General features: G+C 42.6%; 1 protein-coding gene across 2 annotated transcripts in view; it reads right to left on the bottom strand.

The window, feature by feature from the left end:
* Bmp2k (BMP2 inducible kinase) overlaps positions 1-20,504 on the bottom strand; it is a 77,156-nt gene that overhangs the window by 55,357 nt on the left and 1,295 nt on the right. The gene's annotated exons all lie outside the window — the stretch shown is intronic.

The following is a 20,504-nucleotide window of genomic DNA, read 5'->3' as shown; positions in this document are numbered from 1 at the left end:
ACAGGCAGGAGGACCAGGAGTCTGAGTCACCCTCAGCTGCAGCATTAGTTTAAGGACAGCTGGGCCAAATAAACCCTATCTCAACACACACACACAATGTCCCTATACTAAAAAGATACTATGTACAGTGAATATGAGAACAACTTCAAACTAAAATAATAGTTATTGAAAGTTTTTAGCTGTAATACTTCAAAGTTTATAAATAGGGACCCTTGTTCCCATCATTTCCCAGCGCACATCATGCAGTCAGTTCATCTTAACCACTTCCACCCCCTAAAGCCTTAACACTGGCCATGCACTCATGTGCTGTGTGTGCTGCAGGTGTCTGAGGCTGCAACACTAATGAAACTGACACAAACATGGTATTTTCCTTAGCAATACTTCTTTGAGATTTCTCCTCTCTTATGAATTCTATACTTATAAAAACAAGAATTGTATATACCTCATTTTCTATAATATTATCAATGCCAATCATCTTGCCTGACACTCAAATTATCTGTGAATAACTTAGTATTAACCAGTTGATTTTACTGGAAAGCAGGTCTATTTAACCTGAGTCCTTACTTCTTGATGCTGACTTGATTCTAATGGAGTACACAAACTATAAAAACAGAATACATGTTCATTACCATAAACCATGCTTAACTATATTAGTACTAACAGCCTTCTGAATCCTTCCTTGAAAAACTACTTTCAATTTGATAACCACCAGTATTATTTCAGATACAGAAAACTGCTTCTTTTCATCCAGAAGCATAATGCCCTCTACGGTCAAAACTAAGTCAGTCAGTGTATTTTGATGGAACTTTTCATCTCTAAGCTCCATAATATGTTTTCAAACAATTAACACATTTAATTCTTAAATTCTATTTTCAGTAATAACTTCACTGTTCTACTTTTTGAAATAAAAATTAGAAACAATCTTATTCTAACCAATATAAAATTATAGTTAGATAATAAGAATAAGCTTGGTCTACAGAACAGTAGAGTGGCTATAGTCAACTATGTTTATTATATATCTCAAAATACAATGTCAGAATAGAGGACACTTCCAATGTTCTCAACACACAAAATAAATGGCAAATAAGTTGATGGGCGCCATGAATTCACACTGTATGCATGTATCAAAATACTACTCTTACCAAATAAATACATCACAAATAAAATTTTTAAAAAGCTAAGCCAGGTGTAGTGGCACACGCCGGTAATACCAGCAACGACTACATAATGAGGTGCTGTCTCAAAATACAAGGGATTGTACAGGTGTAGTTCGGCGGGCAGCAGACTAGGTTAAGATCTTCAGCTCAATCCCCAGTACTATAAATAAGTACATAAAAATATGAAAGACAAGTAAGCACTGAGAACTTCAGCAGGTGCTTCAAGACCATGACCATCAACACAGCTAGAACTCAAACACTAGGCTTCCATCAAAGCAACAGTTCAGACCAGCATGAGGCCAAGGGATAAGCAGGTAAGTACAGGGAGAAACGCATCTTCATTTCAAGGACGCATGCTTATGCTCCCAACAACTAAGTCCTCATCCAGTTTTCACTCTCTCCTCTCAGAACTGGAGTGCTTGTCCAATTCTGACTTACTGTGTGGACGTCCTTTAATTTCCATACTTCTGGTTCCTTACAGTTGGGCATTCCTTGTACTTGCAGTCTCTTAGTCCTTTATGCTGTACCTTCAGAATACAGTTTGAGTTCATTTTCCAAAGAGCATCCCTGTCCTGGGGAAAACCAAAGTGACATCACAGTCTCTGGGTGGTATTCCAGCTTCTCATCTTTCTCGTGTTCGTTTCATCTTCCACATACCTACTGCATTCAAATCTGGGCCCAATCAGGCCACCTCTGTGCCCATAACCCTCCCGGAGCCTCCTGTTTCACTGAAGTCCGAAAAAGAAATGGGAAAGGATTTTAGCTTCCCCATGACAGGAGACAGCAGCACCTGGCTCTGCCTGTGCTCTCTGACCCCTGTCCCCCATGGTAGGGTCTTTATACTGTGGTCCCCTAGAACGTACTGCTGAGATTCGAAAGAAGAGATTCCTTTTCTCCCTTTCTTCCCATCTTTACTCAGCTACCACCAGCCTACCCCAAGCACCAAGTCCCCACAACAGATTCTCCAACACAATTTTCCAGGGCACCACGAATCCCTGCTTATTGTTTCCTTCTGGGAACTTACTGCTCTCCTCCACTTACCGCACCTGTCTTGTTTCAGCCATGGTTCAGTCACTGAACACAAGGCTCAGGAGTAATTCAGTCCTCGCTTGTGGTTCACTCTGCCCCTACCCTATCATTGTCTTGGAGAACTATGCGCATTTACTATGTACGGGCTGAATGACTAAGTTAAGAGGAGGTTTTGGTCTGAACCAGTGTTCTAGCAGTGTAGGTAGTCTAAAAGTCTGGAAAACAAAGGTTATCTGCGACCAGACCACAAGCCGTGAGTTACAGTGCACACAGCTGGAAAACGGGAAGTAGTCACTGGCGGTGGTGACAGACTAGAGTGCACATGCTTTGTCTTCCCCAGCCCTCAGCAGCTGTTTGATCTGAGGAAAAATAGTGTTTTCTATTTTGCATGCTCATATGTGCAAGTGCGTTTTTCTGCACTCCGCTTGAGCTCCTTCTCCATCACCATCCTGCTCACCCACTGCCCACATGTCCACCCCAACCCCTGCTCATCTGCTTCCTTCCACCCTAATGATTTGTTCATAGCATACAGTACTACACAAAGGTAAGTCTAGCATTTGGAGGCATGGGCAGGAGGACCACTCCCAATTCAAGGTCAACTAGCAAGTATCGGGCCAGCAAAGGCTACATAGTTGAAAACCTGTCTCAAAAAACTTAAAAATGAATAAATAAAAATCAAAACACTGACTTAAAAAGCAGTAAGTTCACTTCCTCAATTACAGAACCAGGAAAGTGAAGAGAGATAAAACCCTGGACATCACTGAGCCGTGAGAGGAGCACGGTGTTCTCTCCGGAGACAGCAGCAAGGAGGAATCAAGAACACTCTAAGAATTCCACATCTGTCTGAGGTCAACAGCAGTCTCCATAACTGACCAGTAGAGAAACAAGAAAAGCTTGATTGCCAGAGTAATACAGGACAAGAAATCAAACAAACGAAGAAAGACTGAAATGACAGCAGTGAGCACTGTTTGGGGAGATGAAAGGGGAGCAACAATAGAACCCAGAGACAAACTGGAAATTACTTCTTATCAAGAGAACGCTCCAAAAGAAATGCAGCAGCCCTTAGGAAGCAGAGTCAGACTAACACTGTATTTAGTAATGAAAAACTTACTCAGTTACCTACGGCATCCACACGAGCACACGCACAGAGTGTGGAAAACTTACTCTGTTACCTATGGCATCCACACGTGCACTCACGCATAGAGCGTGAGAGTTTACAGGGAATCACAGAAGAGATGAACAGGATGCTCCAGTTTCGAATTCAGATGCCTAAAATTGGGCTCCCTTCCAACCAAGAGATCAATGAATGTGAAGAGAACGTCACCTCAAGGTTTTTGACGTTGAAAAATATGTCATTAGTTTGGTATCATACCTGTAACATAAGCAAGGAAGCAGGACTATACAGTCACAGATTCTCAGGACTTATGTTTGTGACTTGATCATATGAAGAATTAGTGGAGAGTAAAATATCAATACAAGGTAAAGAGTGATAATTAATTGGCATTATAAAATGTACACGTCCATCTTAGAACATTTTGGACTTCTCTTATGAGACAAAAAATTAAATTCTTTGTAGAAAAAGTTTGAAATTATGTAGTAAAGTTTTGTAATGCATTAATGCTCCAAAGCCTCACATGAAATAAAATATAATTTAGCATTTACAACCTTTAAATATTTATTGTATAAGAATAATGTCATTCAATCTGAAGTTCATTGCTATAATGGTTGAGCATGCCATTTTTAATTTCAAAAGCTTAATTTAAAAGTTCTATTATTACTAGGCAAAAATAGCTATTTCAAAGTTTTCCCTCTTTTGCTTTTGTTTTCTGTAGGACGGGAACTCAAGTGATGGCTTCACGGGTGCTAAAAAAGCAGTGTTCCAGGGAGCTGAACGCCCCGCCTGCTTCACAGCTGTCGCTGCGCAGTGTAGTTTAAGCTATTCCAACTTAAAGCATTACGTGGAGTGATCCCAGGAAGCAGAACTCATTTAGAATACCTGGAAACTGAGTAATCTGACATTAAATAACTTCTACACACAACTACGATCTTGAGGTAGAGTCAAACATACTGATAGACTAAGACAGCTAGCAAACAGGAAGCACTAACATGGATGCTGTCCACACATGAGGAGGTCAGGGTGTGCAGAGGAATAAAGATAAACCTTTTATGTCAGAGAAGACACAAAGTACAGTGAACAGGATATGTTAACTGAGTCTGTATCCCTCCCCTGGCCCCAACATGCCCGTGCTTACTCTGGCGCTTTAACAAATTCCAGTGTGCCAAGTAAATACAGTGCCTTCTGTAATCACTTCGGAACGGGACACCAAGGAAAATCTCAACATGAGCCAAAGCATCAGCAGAGATCCTCTATCTGTTGTACTGCACGACCTGATACCAAAGCCTTGTCTCAGAAAACACACATATTTACCCTAAAGCGCATTCTACAGTGTTTCAAATGCATTTGTCCTGATGTTACCAAACACAGACAAAGACTTTCAAACTGAAGGAGCTGTCTGCACAGTTCTTCCCTACAAAGAAAACCCATCTATTTGCTGATTTATTGGGTGTCAGGTGGACTGGAGCACATGCGCTACCGACTCCCTGTGCTTACTTTTCCACAGACTCAGTGCTCTCTGCCCACTGGTAAGGAAATCCAGCCTCCACTCTCCCTGCTTTCCAACTCAGACAAGTAATGATAAACGAAGCCTGTATCTGTCCTGGGTTAACAGGCAGTCTGTAGACAACCAATGAGCTGTTTGGGAACTCAGCTAAGTTTTCATTACTTTGGTACCACGCACTTGGGCAGCTATTTGTGGCTCACAAGTTTGATCAAAGCACTTCAGCTGGGTAGAGCTAGTCAAACTCTTTTGATAGGCACATTAAGCCTAGGTACCACCTTACAAACAATTTAGAAAAGTCAATCACTGTGGCTGGAGAGATGGCTCAGCTGGCTTCCTACTCTTCAAAGAGACAGAATTTGTTCCCAGCACCTACACGGGGCCACAACAGCCTGTAACTCCAGCCCCAGGAAGTCCAATGACCTCTTCTGGTCTCCACATGTGCATATATACACATAGATAATGGTAATAATAATAGTAAAATTATTTAAAATATTAAACATTCTTTTTTTAAAAATTCAGTCATACTGAGATAAAACTTGTCTATTATAAACACATATGCACTCAACATTAAACTCAACATCAAAATCTCTACCAATGACAGTAGCTGTACACAAGTAAGACACTCGGGAGCACGACACAAGACGACAAGAGGGACATTCTTTACATAATCATGGTGAGTATAAATGTCTACAGACACTATGCAAATAAGCTGTTACAAAAATATCTGAACAGCATTTGAAATAATGAATGTTATATGAATCAGAGTGTAAGAGCCATTGACAAAACAAAAAAAGTGGCCATGAATTTTAAGGAAGTGAGCAGGGGTGTATGAGAGGGTTTGAAGGGAGGAAAGAGAAGGAAGAAATGCTGTGACTAAAATACAATCTCAAAAATAAGAGCTAGCTACACTTACTTTTTATGTACAATTAAATTTACTTACATATAAATTTACTTGAATATGTAACCAACCTCTTTTTCAAAATTCCAGTTCCATGCATTTATCCTCTTCTTTAAACTGTCTATTCAACTATTTTCCAAGGTTACTCAACACGTACAAGGCTCTGGGACCCATCTCCAGCACAGAGGATAAGATTAAAATCCTAGCTTGTCATCATTGGCTTTGATCCATTCTCTGCTTTAGAGACAGGCTTCCCATGCAGCCTAGCCTGACTTTCAACTTCTATGGAACTGCAAGGCCTTGGCCTCCTGCTTCTCCTGCCTCCGTCCCTCAAGTGTGGCTGTCACAGGCCTCACCAGAGCAGCACCCACGGCTTTCACGCTGATCTGACTCCGGGATTCTTGCTCACTCTTCCGCACTCTTTTTCGGATGAATAAAATGTTTTTTCATATATATAAAAAACTGGCATATAAACTTAACAGTACCATGGCATTATTGTTGTGTTTTAATACTTCTATGTGTTCTAACACAACTAAGTGAAATAAGCCCATCACAAACAGACAAATACAATAAAATTTCAATTATACAGACCTCCTATCATAGTGAAATCCAGAGACAAAGAGAATGATGGCCTGCAGCTGAGTTAGGGAGGATAGATGTTAGCATCTGACAAACAAATAAATATAAAAATGTAAAAGGCTATTCCCAGAACATAAAAATTTTGTAGAGCCATCTCCTTTGACCATAAAGAGCCTATTACAAAGAGGCTGGGAGACTGAAACTCGAGTCGGTTTCTAGTAGACACCCTTTTCTTTTGTTTCCTTTTAGCAAACTTTTAACTTTCACATTTTGTGACTTAAATGGGTTTTTCTCTACCAACATGAGTCACCTTTATTTGGGGAAACTAGTCCACTAAAACATCCAGAGAAGACATTCCTAGATAGGGACTGTCATTTTATCTTTGATTCTTAGGTTAACATAAAACTGTAGACTATATAACCAATCAGGGCAAATTATCATCTCTCAAAATCCTTGTAATCCACGTGATTTTGTACACTTAATTCACTTAGAAGCATTTATGACTAAGCTTATGGAGTTGCAGGACCTAACTGAAGAAAACATCACAGAATGAATTTCAAAAGGAGAAGTACGAGCAGGACATTGTGGCTCACACTGGGAATGCCTGAAGAGAGAGGGTCATGAGTTCAAGAGTAGTCTGGGCGATATGCTGAGTTCCAGGGCAGCCTGCCACTACCACCCTCACACACATTAGAAGGACAAGCAAAGGAAAAAGAGATTGCTCCTAGAAAGGTATGATCAATACTGTCAATATGAAAATTCCCCTATTTATACAGTGTTCATATAATGCCAACCAAACTCCCAACATTGAAGAAATATCTAGAATCCTTAATAACCTAAAATCTCCCCTAGGGAGAATTAGTCCTATTGAGACTTAAGACCTGGATGGAGCTGAAGAATGCTGGCGTTGCTGGGAGTTTCTGGGTATGGTTATCATACCTCTGATCCCAACAATCAGGAGGTAGAGGCAGGTGGATCTCCCTGAGTTCCAGGTCAGGCTGCTCTACAAAGTAAGTTCTAGAACAGGCTGGCCTACACAGTGAGTTCTAGGTAAGCCAGGGTTACACAATGAGAGACCCTGTCTAAAAATAAAACAAAACAAACAAATAAGCAAAAGGTTTTCTTATCCACTAAGGATTTGTGAGCCAAGGCCACTAACAATGTGGCTACTCACAATGACAGTGCTGTGGGGAGGTAGGGGTCACGCTCCAGAAGCACCTCAGCACTTGCTAGGAAGGCAGGACCTCAGGCCCCACTCAGGAGCTGGGGCGTAAGGAAGCCCAGGTCATTCACAGGGTCCTGAGTTTGAGAGGCACTTCCTCAAAGGCTGGCAGGATCCAAGCTACCGTCCTTAACATGTAAGCTACAAAAAGGCAGCTACTCAAAGGACAGGTCCTCCTCACAACTACCATTCACAAGCTTGAATGGAGCCACATCGTTTGACAGACTGCTATTCCCAGATACAACTTCCTGTACTTTTATCTGCATTTTCTTTCCTACAGTTGAACAGTCATTTTTAGAGTAATGACTGAGTTGGTCACTTTTCTATTACTGTAACAAAATACTGCAGGAATCAGCTAAAGGAAAGGTGGTTTCTTTGGTTCCATGCCTGTTTGAGAACATAACTGTCTTCTCAGAAAACTATGGATATTTTATTCTTGACTACTCTAGCAAAACATGACAATTCATTTCTTACAGGCCAGCTGCAGTGTGGTATTGTTTTTGTACTGTTACATTTTGTCCACATGTGTTCAGACTGCAGAGCTGAGCCTCCCCCTCAGCAGCTGCAGCAGCTGCAGCAGGCCCTGCTCCTGGCCTGGGCAGCACAGGGGGCTGACCTGGTGAGCTGGCCCTGAGGGTGTGAGAGTAAGATAACCGCCACACTCTGCACCTGCCATGCAGGGGTGCAGACCTGGGAAATATGCCCTCCCCTCCCTTGCCCCTAATACCCGTGGTGGGCTATGGAGCTGTCCCCGCCCCTTGCCTGAGCAGCCCAGTAGAGCTGGCCCTGATGGTGTAGGTGCAAGAGAGCTGACCCTGAGGGTTGAGAGCAGACCCTAGCCCTGCCCCCTTGGTCATGACTGCAAGGGGTGAGTGAACTAACCAGGGCAATGCTGGAGAGCTCACCCTGGTGGAGAGGACAAGGGAGAGCTGGTGAGCTGACCAACCCTGCAATTAGCCAGGCCCAGAACCAGGGTTCTGAGTTGGCCTACCCCAACATCCACCCCATCAGACCCAAAGCTGCAGGATCTCCACAACACAGGGCAACAACAGGATATTCAAGAGAAGTCCCAGTGAGGGCCCAGCAATGGTAGTGTAGCAGAAACCAGAGGCCTTGAACCAGACCAACGACTTTACAATGATGGCCCATATAGCTATATCTTTGTAAATATGTATTGGAAGATACCACTCAAAGCTATACAGGTATGCTATTAAACAATATCCACTATCCCCTCAGCCATTGAAAGGAATGAGGCTGTCCACCTTACAATGGCAGATACATGGTCTTCGAAATTATAACTGTGTTTTGGAAGTTCGAATTTCAGCATTAATAACACCCGTTAGTTGTTTTCCCAAAATGACACTCACTCCAGCACTTGAGAAAATTAGCTGCCAGATATCCAAATATAAATGACTAATGAGTTTGTCCACCATTCCTCCGGATAAAAATGGTGCTCCATGAGGCAGGGTTCCAAGTGCTTCCATAATTATTCACCATATATTATTACATGGCAAAAGCATTTATATGCATCTTGTGTCTTCTGAATACGAAAACACAAAATAGCCACAAAGATAATGAAAAGAAGCTGAAAATCACAAACGGTTAGGAAAAGGAACATGAAAACCCTGAGACATTAGGACACACTGAGAGAGTTGAGTACTGGAGAGACACGGAAGGTGAAAGCTAGAATCGCTGTGCACTGCTGGAACTGTACAACGGTACAAACACTATGACAAACAGAATGGCAGTGCCAAACCAGGCTCAGGATTCCCAGAACCTAGCGGTGCTAGTTCTGCAAGATGACAAGAACTAGTGAGAGCAGGGCTCTAACATGTATTTATAGACCCAGCAACGGCAGCCTCAAAGTAGAAATAACACAAATGTCCGAACAGGTGAAGACATACCCAGACAAGATAAAAATGCACAATGGAACAGCACTGTCTTCGAAAGGATGGTAGTGAGCTGGGTCTTGGCACAGGCCAGTGATCCTAGTACTTCCACGAGACTTAGGCAAGATGGTCTTGATTTTCAGTAAGCCTGAATGATAACACATTCCCTGCCTTTTAAAAAAAATAAAAATAAAAGAATGAAATTCTGATGCAAACTGTAACCGGGACTAGACTTGGAGATACTATGTTAAGAAAGCCAGGCACAAAGGACAACTACTATCTGCTACTTCTGGGAAGGGCCTAGAATATGATTATATTCCTGGAAACAGACTCGTGGTTATCAAAGGCTGAAGGAGGGACAGGAGTTTCCATTTAGGATGAACCCTCTTCTGCCCTTCAGTTTCCCTTTCCTTCCCAACCCTGTAAGCCATGCTAGGTGCTGCTCTGCTAGACTCGGCTGCTGAACTGATGCGGCTTTACACTACTTACTGTAAAGATCACGAACACAGCATTTCATTTCGGACAGAACTTCTCTAGCCTGAGACCACAGATGAATTCAAAGGAAGCTGGGTGTGGTGGTTCGAATGAGACGGGGCCCCAGAGGTTGATGTATTTGAGCCCTTGGTCCCTGGCTGACAGTCCTGTTTGAAAAGGCTATGGAAGTTCTAGGTCATGGAGCCTGGCTGGAGGTGGAGCAGCGGGCTTTGAGAGTTTATAGCCACACCCTGCTTCTGTGTTTGTTCACACAGGCTCTTTCTCCCTCTGCCCTTCTCCTGCCCTCCCTGTGCGCTCTTCCAGCCTGTTCCTAAGAAAACTGAGATGGAGTCGTTCCGGCTCCAGCGGCTCTACCTTCTCACCCATCACAACCATAAGACAAAATACCACGGAACTTTACTACAGGACAGAAAAGCAGCTGACACTCAGGGACCTTAAACTTTTCAAATTAATCATCATCTTGCCTCAAAAGTTGTACCATCTTATTTGATGATCTTCAAAAAGAATAAACAAGTTTTAATTTTAAAACTCAGGACAAAAATCTTTAGGATCCTCCCACCCCATACTCCTCAGGCACTCTGGCCATCTCTAAGCTACCAAAGTCCCCTGACCTCACCCTGCAGCTCCTCATCTTCATCTCAAGTCCTGAATATGCATACACATTAGAGGAGGTGCTAGGCTGAGCTGTGAGACCTAAGGTCTTCCATCTAACCCACACCAGCAGTGTGACTGACTCTGGGCTCCATCACTTACTTCCCTTCCCATAGTTAAATGAGGAACCTAGAATTAAATAATCAGCTCAATTATGAAAAGTTTGATGAAGCAACAGCATTTTTAAAGACTATTAGTCTGACAATACTAATTTTATTTAATACAATATTTAGAATATTTTCAAAAGGAGGCTGATATAGTCTCATTAATTCGGGGTTTTATACACAGACGTGACCCATCTCTAGTTTTCCAACACCACAGTGGCTCTTACAGTTTGCTCATGAAAGGCCCCCGCCGAAGGAAGGTGAACGCTCAGTTCCCAGCTGTTAGCAGCAATTAGAGAGGCAGGGGTGGGAGCTTTAGGGCGCGAAGGGAGGGTCACTGGAGGGCTAGGCCTGGTCTTTGGTCTCCCCTTATCTCTCTGGCTCCTATCCACCAGGAGCTGAGCTGCTCTGCAGCAGCACAGACTCAGCGCGCTCTCTTCTGTCTCCCTGTCGCCCAGAAGCAATGGTGTCAGGAAATGAACACCTCTGAAGCCAGGGGCCAAAAGAAGTCTCTGCTCTATGAGGGGTCTTCATGGGCCTTCTGTCACAGCAATATTAACTTTGAGACGCCTGTGGAATTTATTAAGAAAACAGCAGCGCTGTGATGCAAAAACAAACTTCAACTGTTAAAGGACAAATCAAAGTTTCCTGTTCTAGAAATTCATGGGAGAGCAGTGAAAATCCAATTTTGAACAACTAAAAATTCATAAGCATTATGCCTATGTTTTCTTTGAATAAAATTATCACAAACAGGCTAAAAAAAATAAAACGCATACTTGGAAGGGTGGGTTTTTTATTTCCTATTTGATATTTTTAAGACAGGCCCTCACAATAAAATTCTGAGCAATCCTCCTGCCTCATCCTCTTGAGTACAAGTTCCTATGAGCCACCACGTCTGTAAACTAGCATGGACACTGAAATCACATTTAAATAATGAAAAGTAAGTATTCTAGTATAAATAGGAAGTACTATTTTTTTAAAAAGGGCTCAAGTGTTGAGGGTTTGGTCCAGTTGAAAATCACAGAGGGCCTGAATCATGGGCTAATCAACTGAATTGTAGTCACATGACTCAGAGTTTTGGGGAGGTGATTAACTAGGAGCTGAGCCTGCCTAGCACTGGGGGTTGTGTGATGGAAGCTGTATCTGGTCCCACATCCTTCTGTGTCATGCCTCTGAGATGAGCAGCTCTGCCTCACCAGGCCTAGAACAAAGACAGCTGCCACAGGCTGACAGTCTGAAACCATGAGCCCACATCGATCCTCTTCTCTTTTCTTCCCTTTACTTGTGCCCATGAAGATGTGGTACAAAAACAGAACTGGAGCACCAGCTCTCTAGGCCAGAAATAGAAGCCAGCTTCTCATTTGGAATATATAAATAGCATTTTGATAAAAGGTTAAAATGCCAACTATTTAGTAACCTGTTTGACTATCTGTGAGGCTCAGGACTGGGTTGGTTGGATGAATTAACCACACATTGTACTAAAGATTAAAAACTTATTCCAATCCTAATTTTGGCCTATCATATATATGCCTCACAAAAATTGATATCCACATTACTGCAATTAACTATCTTATAAACTTCCATAATAATCACTGAAGACATCATCAAAAGCCTATGTACAGCTGAACACACACGTTTACCCTAACTCTAAAAACAATTCAAAGTACACATCCTATTGGTTGTGAATCAGTACCATCCCTTTCCAGACACAAAGGACAGGACATTAGCATTCAGTGGCTGAGTCTATGATGCAGGCCACAGGAGGAAAGTGGGTCACTGCCTGTGTGTGAGACACAATCACACTTCCTGGAGAAATAGTTGACAGGATTCAGGAAGTGAAATATTTCACTATTTTGTTTAATGATTTTAGTATAAATTCCTTAATGATTCCAGGGTGAACAGTAAAATCTCAGTGGCAATCTCATTCACAAGAAAAGAGTTAGGTTTGTAAAAAGCCCAAGGCAATCCTAATGTGGCCTGACCAAGAAAAGCTATGGCATTTAGGCAAGGAAGGGGTATATCAGACCCTTAGGAACAAAGTATGGAAAAGTCAGGATAATGGCCATGTGCTGTGGACAAAGTGGTATAAAACACAGTTTGCTACCCTCTGACCTTGGGCTAAGATTACAAACATCCCAATGTAAGAGCAAAGTCCAGATCTAATTAGAGTAAGTAATTCCACGACAGCCTACTCCGGTTGGAGGGGTCGCAAAGCTACAGGACAACCTTCAGAGGGACCTTTTCCTTCTTCTGAATCTCTCACCCTCTTAGCCAACCCATCCTGTCTTGGTAAGGCCTTACGCAGCTAGTTGACAGCTAACTGACGGGTCTCCAAAGGGCTTCTGCCTCAGGAGAGTTACACACCACCCTGGGAGAAGCACCCCGCAGCTCTCCATACTATAGTAAGGACTCTCTCTAGTGGAGAGATATCAGTCAAGGGAACTCCGGCAAGAACATTTGAAAGTCACACCTAATCAAAGCCCAGGAAACAAAATGTAACTATACCTGCAAACAGAAAAAAAAAAAAAAAAAAAAAAAAGCCCCAAAGTTCACAATCCAATCTTATAATATACTTTTGTCCATCTAGATAATACTATACCTACTATCAAATATTTTATTTCAGTCCCTTCTTATTTTAGTTTCTACTAAGGGAAACTAAAAAATGGGACTGGGGGTAGTGGTAGTGCTAACCCTGTGTGAAAGAGGGGGAAGGGGGCAGGGAACAAATGCCAGCTGCAACACAGCAGCCACCTAGAGACTGGTTCTGTCTGCAGTAACTTTAGTAAGCCTTCCAGGCACTTTTTAAGTCAAATGCTCAGTCTTTTACAAATATGCTGAATACCTGTGGTGAGTACAACAACTGCTTGAGACAGAAAAGACGATTCTAAACGAAATCTTACATGGAATAAATTTTAAAAGAAAAGAAAATGACTGAACAGAAGAGAACTGTGTTAAGCACTAGCTATACGAGCAATAGCTACCACATATGTTGTCAGAGGTTGCAGACATGGCTCAGGAGCAAACAAAAGATTTGAGAAAAGTAATTGTATTTTAAATGCCTCCTACAATACCCTATTTCAATAAGGAGGCAGGGGACACAATGACAGGTATCTGCATTCTAAGCAAATGTAACGATATAAGATAAAAAAAAAAAAAACAGAGGTGTCTTGGTCTTCTGCCAATTATATTAAAATACCACAAATTGGGTTCGTAAGCTTTATCCACTCCTAAGCTCCTCTGCCTGACAAACTGTCACAACCTCAGATACACGGTAAACAGCAGGTACTCAAATCAAACTTTACCGACAAGTTCTACAGAAATGTAAAGGAATCTTCAGTATATAGCTTCCGATTTACTAAAATAAAAGCAAATGCGAGGAGGGTGTCCAGTTGTTTTTACATAAGGAATTAGATCTTGGCTAAATATTTAATACTTCAAGACACATAGTATTTTCAATGTTTCCAGCTGACAGATATTTTTACTTTATAACCGTTACTGATGAGAACACAACCTTGTATAAATACTCTGGACAAAATGGCAAAGGAGACTCCAGAATTATTTCAGAACATGTCCTCAGAGTCTGTTTCAGACCCAAGTCAAAAGTCACTAAACAATTCTTTTACAAAACCTGAAATAATTCAAAAAACAATTTTTAAACATTTTCATCTAATATGACACAGTCCAAACAAACTAATTCGATACAATGCATGACAACAGGAAAACAATAAATCTTTGGGTTTTTGTAATTGAAATATCGTGTTTCTAGGACAGCAGAAAGCTGTGTGCAGCAAAAGCATGGCAATTCTTAATGTCACGTTTCAAGCCGAGCCAAGATGTTTCAGGCCATGTTTGCTGGTGTTGCACGGTAGAGCAGCATGCACCCTGTGAAGTGCATGCGCTGAGCTCAGAACCAGGAGTGCAGTGCAGCCACCTACTGCAGGGACAAAAACTGTCACATCACCTCAGGCGCATGACACATTTGATTCTGAATTCATTTTTGGCCTTGGGTCATTCAGAAACCTTACACCGTTGCCAAATTTTTTCACACACCCCCACAGTGTTATATAACCCATGGGGTGATGACCCACAGTTTAAGAAGCTGTAGTATAAACAAACAATTCATTTCTCACAGTTCTAGAGACTAAATGGCCTAAGAAAAAGATGCCAGTGGATTCAGTGTGGTAACCGGCACAGGATAAGTGTGGGCCTGTTCTGGAAGCAAGTTATCACAATTCCAGAATCAGCTTTCACTGAAAGTTTAAAACTAAACACGAATCTAAGTTCCATCCACGCCTACTGACCTCTGACATGCAAGGAACTGTTGATACTGTCACTCACTTCCTTCCATCTTCCCATACATTAAACCCATGCTTCAGGAGAGGAAACAATGTTTCCTAAGAGTTAACACAGAAAAAAGAATTACAATTACTGGCCATGTACTGGGGGAGCCAAGGATACAGGGTGCTACAGATCTCCTCTTCCACTGTCCTCAAAGGCAGGCTGTAAAACTATCTCGGAGTGCACAGAATGTACCTCCTCTGCTCTTTCCTTTTCTATGCTGTCCTCTTTTAAAAGGCACCTCTGTAGACTAAAGATAAACATGTCAACAGAGTCAGGTAACCATGAGAGGACCCCTTGGCTAGTCTTTAAAGAGGTTAAGTGAAATGACACTTTGAATTAACTTGCCTTCACAGAAGTCAGGGTCTCCTGGCCCAAGTAGACGACTTTGATGGTCCAATAAAGAACCAAAAGGTACTGAGAAACCCTGTCTTGAAAACCCCAAAAAAAAAAAAAAAGAACCCTTCACTGGTACTTTTCAACTTGCAAATCAAGTCTTTAATTCTATTAACACCATGTGGTTTAAAACAGAAACCAGGCCTCTCTGAGTTCCCCCAACAGGTAAAAAGCACTTGCCCCGAAGACTTGCCTTCATTTTGCAGATCCCATGGAAGAAAGACAACTAATTCCCAAAAGTTGTCCCTCTGACCTCTACACAGGTGCTGTGGCAAGCACCAGCACTCTCGTGTCTATAATAATAATACATAAAATAAAAAAATTAAAAGTGAAAAATCACCACAGTTGAATGACCATGGAGGAGTACAGCAACTTGCAAATGCAGGAGGAATTCAGAGTCTTTCTAGTCCCCCAAAGCTTCCTATCCCCTGGGGAGGTAAGAGACCAACAAGAATTAACTACCTTAGTGCTTCTAAGCGCTGACATAATTACATTTCAAAACAATAGACTGAGTGCCAAACAAGAGAAAAAGCAAGTGGCCACAGGAAGGAGGAAGCTCTTGTCACCATCAGTTAGGGAGCAGGGACTGCACAGAGGAGACCGGCAAGCACAAGAGTGAGTCACAGAGGAGCAGGAAGTGGAGCAGAGTCCAGGAGTAAAACTGTAAAGGTGGGTCAGGAGCTCCACAGCTGGGAGCGCCAGGCTGAGAAATGGATCAGCGTGCACAACTCTGCACACCCCGTCCCGAAGCAGCCCAGGTTTCCGGGCATCAGCTCCACACCTGTCTCTGCCTCTTTCTCAATCTGCTCCGCCTGTTCTAAATCCAGGGCTCTAATGTGCAGCTCCAGATGCCGCAGCAAGGGTGTCAGGGGCCTGGCCAGACAAACTTTGAGAAGCAGCCTCAAATTCTGCATTTTATCAAGTTCTCCAAATCATTCTGATGAACTGAAATGTTTTAAGATCAGGGGGCTGGCAAGATGGCAGGTAAAGGTGCTTATAGCAAGGCTGCTGATCTGAGTTCCATCTTGGAGCCAAAACGGTAGGAGAACTGAGCTCTCCAAGCTGCCCTCTGACCCCCACACGTGCACTGCAGCACGTGCACATCTCCATGCACAGACCAGACACCCGGTTCCACCAGGCGCGTCCCTCAGATCCTCAACCCAACAATTCTGGAACTGCTCAGGAGCCCCCAAACATCCCCCAGAGCTGTCCTGCGCTTCATTTAGCAAGGGTCCTCCATCCAAGAGCTACATAAGCAAGTCCTGTTGACCCTTCTGTCTCACCTTCTGCACCACCCTCTAAGGCCCTAACATTTGAGCAATGTAACATTCTGTCTCCATTCTCACTGTCATTTTTAATCATCTTAATTTACGTATTTCTCAGCCTTTTTCTATCTAGCTATCTATATAGTCATAAGAAAATTAAGAGTGCACCAGCTTAAACTGCTCAATATCTTCCTATTACATTTCAGATATAAGCCAAACTTGGGCTGCCATGCAAAGCCCAGAACCCTAGTCCCCCAATTAGAGCCCTCGTCAGGACCCATCATCAAGGTCCACATGGCCCTCATCAACAAGGCCCATCATCGTGAGCCACATGGCCCTCTTCAACAGGACCCAGCATATGGTCCACATGACCTATCACCATGGTCACTGCTCTGAGCACAATAGAGCTCCTGAAAGTCTTCTTCACACAGGGACTGCTCCCTCCTGGGGGACTCTGAAACTCCCCTCCCCTCACATCTCACCTACCTAACCATTGCTGCCCTTCAGCTTTTGCTAAAGTATTGAAAGGCTCTCTTCTCAATTCCCTAATCCAAACTCAATCATTCTAAGACCATAGCCTGCTCTTCACTTTTAACCACAGTAACCAAGGTTTTGCTTGCTTACATGCATCTTCTACACTACACTACAAGTTCTACTGAGCTAGAGAACGGCTGCATTCATTACATGAGCAACACTTAATACAAAGATGTGAAACAGCCACAACCGTGGATATTTCTGTGAAATTCTCCTCTGGGTCCTTCCTGTCCTCCCTTGGGAACATTAACTTTTAAGTCACTGGGTAGCCACAGACAACTTCAGCAAGGAAGATACTTAAACTGATTGTTTCCATACTGACTTCATTGAAAGATTAAATGTATATATGCTACTAGTTCCCTATAAAATTAGCACTGAGGAGCAGTTAATATTCAAACAATATTCACTCACTCCAAACAGTTAATGCGGAGAAAACTACTAAGTTACGTCTCCAGGATTCTAAGCTCCTGCCTCTAATTACCTACAGACCACACCAGTAAGTCTCACCACACTCTCCAGCCGTTCCTATTCAGCCCAGGTGACCTCGAGATTAATTCATTCAGCACACCATCAGTGACTAGCTTGACATCCCTCTTCAAGGCCATTCTGTACACTAAATATGTAGCTGGAAAAATAACCATCATGGAGAACCAGCTTCGTGAGCACAGTGTGTGCACATGCTTGCAATCCCCGCACTTTGGGAGGAGTGGGCAAGAGTTCAAAATGAACCTCCGCTACACAGCACGTTTTGAGGCTAGCCAGGACTACATGAGACCCTGTTCCAAAAACACAAAACTGAACAAACAAGCATTCTTCCCACTTTCTAATGCCCTACACCAGCATCCAAACCCTTCTTCTGAAAGCACAGATGAACAAAAAATAGTCCTACCTTTTAATAAAAACTTAAAGACTACATCTGTGCTTGACAAGCGGAGGCTGTTTCAAGATAACATTGGCATGTGACTCTGCCTCATCTTAAAGCCAAAGCCGGGACAGTTCAACTCCTGAAACTGAATCAATTCTGAGAAAATGCACGAAAACGCCTCACTATGGCATCAGCCACTCTGAGCAGAAACTGAGAAGGGCGAAAGTTACAAGCATTTTCAAGGCATATATGTGCTTAACTAAAAAAGACAATACTACAGAATGCTTTCCAGAGGAAACTATGCCAACAGTTTAGTACAGATAAAAGTATACCCCTGAAAATGCTTTCATTGTCAATGTAGTATACAAACCCAAGCACATGTATGTATGACAATAGTTGACCATCATTTCAGGATTCTATATCTGTCAATTTGCCTACATGCTAAAATTTACTTTAATCCCCAAATCACACTATTCACGGCATTCTGGGGGTGAAGTGCTGCCTCCCTGGACTTGCCTGTCTTTGACCCTTCCAAAGTGCTCTTCCCTCTACCTCCCCTGGTGACTGTAATGTCACCTTTTCTCATTTGCTTTAGAGTGGTGGTTTCTGTGTTTAAAATGGTTCCTGGGCAAAGTGAAGTCTAGAGTTCACAAGTTCAAGGAAGGCTATGATTTTCTTACAAAGAAATCCTGTGTTAGATAATTTTCATTTTGGCCTGAGTTTGAGATAATGACATGCTAATGAATCACTAATATACACTAAATAAGGTGTCTTTAATCACAAATACACATAGGACAAGACACATATATAAATCAGCCAACAAATAAACGTCATGAACCAAGGCTTAAGTGGTATATCTAACCTGTCACTTCCCCTGGAAGTAATGACCCAATATTTGCTGAGCCCATGTTCATTCCGACTTCTGAATACAACTACTTACACAGAGAAAGACAGAGACTGGTTCATTGAAGACAAGGGGTCTCTCTAAATGGAACAGCTCTTCACACACACCTCAGACGACAGGCAAGGTCTGTCTTCTGAAATCACCCTGAAATGCAAACCAACCTTGTGCTTAAACACCTTGCCTAAGCTGCAGGATCCTAAGAGTAAAATAAGAATTATTTCAGTTGTGTATTCTAGAAAGGGAAGAAAGCCTAGGTGGGAGCCATGATGTACAGACAGGAAATCCCATCGTTCCTGAGAGTTTCTTCAACCTTTGTTTCCACCTACCACTTGATCACACATTAAAACTAAATAAGTAAGAAGGTATTTTGAGGGTTTTGTGTTCCTTGTTTTGAGGACAGGGTCTCTCTCGGTAACCTTGATGTCCTGGAACTTGTTAGGTAGACCCAGAGATCCACCTGTCTGGGAATAAAGGAGAACATCACCCGGTCCTAAAATCAATGAAATAAATCTTAATGAGGCAGAAATCGAAGGGTAAAGTGCTTGCCAGTCATCAGGACCTGAGTTCAGATCCTCAGCTTCCGTGTAAGAGCTGAGCATTGGGGTTACAGAAGACCCCAATGCTGGCAGGAGAGGAAGGCAGACGGGCTACTGGAGCTCACAGGCTAGCCAGTCTAGCCAAATACATGGCTCCCACATCTCAAAAGTTGGAAAGCAACTGAGGAAGACACTTGACACTACTCCACACACAAGTGTACAGACATACACATGCACACAGCCACAGACACACGAACATGTACACATGAAAAACAGACAAACACATTCAGCAAAAGTTAATGGAAGCCGTGGGAAACAACCTGTGGGAAAGCCCAGCACTGAACGGCTGAAGCAAAAGACAGGAATATTCAAGGCTTTCCCAGTAACTCGGGAAGGACTCCGTCTCAAAAATGTAAAAGGTACGAAGTCTGGTAATATGGTCCTGCCTTCAATCTCTACTATCACACACACACACACACCACAAACAAACACTATAACAGTGATATCAGTGCTTTGCTACCGAGTGTGAGGTAAAACAGGGCATATTAAAATTTACAGTCTATTAGTGATTAGTGCTGTCACAATACTAAATAAAAGACAAAGCCTGGAACTCAGTGAGGAGGGATAGCACTATTCAAGCTACACTTCAGTGAACTACTAAACAACTGGACCGTCAGTGTGGGAGTTATAGCCGCCAACACTCAGCACCTACACCACAACTTAACCAACACCTAAAATGCACCAGGCATCAAGAGCTAGCAAAGCTGGTACAGCAGCCAAGCTATCAAAGCCACACAGACACATTCTGGAAATCCCGGCAATCCCTTCCCTCCCCTGCACCAGGGCTCAGAAAGGGCCGCTCTCCTGAGCAAGTGCTTGCACACAGTGACACACATCCCTGATAATGTTAAGTTTGCTTTTCCTTTATTTTATAGACCTGAAGCCCTTAGCTTTTTATCGCACTGATTTCCTATTGTTCGTGGAATTTCAAAAATACAAGTGGAATCTGTCTTGTTTTCAA

The sequence above is a fragment of the Alexandromys fortis genome, unplaced genomic scaffold (assembly GCF_014885135.2).
Source record: "Alexandromys fortis isolate MF-2015 unplaced genomic scaffold, M_Fortis_MF-2015_v1.1 scaffold_0, whole genome shotgun sequence".
NCBI classification, from domain to species: Eukaryota; Metazoa; Chordata; class Mammalia; order Rodentia; family Cricetidae; genus Alexandromys; species Alexandromys fortis.
The sequence above is the reverse complement of the archived record's forward strand: the minus strand, read 5'-3'. Positions and strand labels throughout refer to the sequence as shown.